The following is a 1,336-nucleotide window of genomic DNA, read 5'->3' as shown; positions in this document are numbered from 1 at the left end:
TCCTTGCATTCATTACCTTGTGTCTGGAGACACTGCTTTATGTCCCCATACGGGATTGCCAGACTGAACACACCTCACACGCGTTAGCTCCCTCCTCGACAACGCAGAGGATGCACCAGTAACCGCGACGCTCACACCCCGCCCCTGCCCACCCACCCGCCGCAGGCTCTCAACTTGGGTTGCCATGGATACAGCTGACGGACGTGCCGCGTCTCCGGGAGCGGGAACGGGACCTCGGAATTCTTAAGCAGCTCCGCTCAAATCCTGACACCGCAATTAGCTGCCTGAGAATCCTTAAGACTCATCCGGCAAATCACAACAGCGTTAATGAGAACACAAACATGAAGGCCAGAGAGAGAACGAGAGAGAGAGAGGGGATGAGAGAGAGAGAGAACGAAAGAGAGGACGAGTGAGAGGGAGAGAGAGACAGAGAGAGAGGGGGGAGAGAGAGAGAGAGAGAGAGAGAGAGAGACAGAGAGAGAGAGAGAGAGAGAGAACGAGCAGCCCAACATCCTTGAGCCTAAAAAATAAAAATAAGAATAGACCGCAGCTTAACTCAGTGCTACCAATTCATGACGCAATTTAGCCTGCAAGAGTGACAGGATTAAACTGCAGCTGCTCTTTGAGGGGAAAAATAAATAAAAACAGAGACTAAGCTGGGAGGCCGGCTGTCCCTTTATGGAGTCACTGGCCATCGTCACTGAGCATCACAATCGCCATCGCATTAATACAGATCCACAGCTGCCAGCACCGCCATCTCGCACATGCACACACACTGGCTCACGCACACGAGCACGCACACACACTGGCTCACGCACACGAGCACACACACACACACACACGCAGGTGCCAGCCTGCCCCAGCGACTCGGCGCAGAGGCATTCATTACCTGGAGAGTAATCATGTGAAATGGTAGTCAGAGCAGCAGGAGGGTGCCTGCAATGGAAAGGGTGGGGGGGGGGGGGGCTGGGGGTGGAGGGGGGTACTAGGCCACTCGACAGGGGGGAATCCACCCCCCCCCCCACACACAAGGGGTGGGGGAGAGAGAGTGACCAGAATTCGCAGCCACAAATCGAGTACCAATCTCTTCAACATCCAAAGGACAAGTCAAACACTGATTACAATTTGGCATTTTGTAAACTGTTATTTATTATTATTACACATTTTTGTTAAACAAGTCTACAATAGAGGATGATGAACAGAAAACAATATTTGAACGTATCTAAAGTACATTAAAAAAAAACTATTCAGGTGAGTTTGCAAAAGGGGTTACGGTAGAGAGACAAGTGTGTCCTAATACAGCTGAATGAGAGGGGTGTGTCTAAGGGAGGAGAGG

The 1,336-nt window shown here is 51.2% G+C and overlaps 1 protein-coding gene across 1 annotated transcript in view; it reads right to left on the bottom strand.

Annotated features, from left to right (window-relative positions):
* Positions 1-1,124: 1,124 nt before the first annotated feature.
* The window catches only part of rpa1 (replication protein A1), a 49,602-nt gene continuing 49,390 nt past the window's right edge, over positions 1,125-1,336 (bottom strand). Inside the window, exon 17 of the mRNA XM_035434031.1 lies at positions 1,125-1,336. This exon is cut by the window's right edge and continues 752 nt beyond it. The gene's annotated coding sequence lies outside the window, so the exon portion shown is untranslated.

The sequence above is a fragment of the Anguilla anguilla genome, chromosome 9 (assembly GCF_013347855.1).
Source record: "Anguilla anguilla isolate fAngAng1 chromosome 9, fAngAng1.pri, whole genome shotgun sequence".
Classification (NCBI taxonomy): Eukaryota; Metazoa; Chordata; class Actinopteri; order Anguilliformes; family Anguillidae; genus Anguilla; species Anguilla anguilla.
This window is presented reverse-complemented; position numbering and strand designations above follow the sequence as displayed.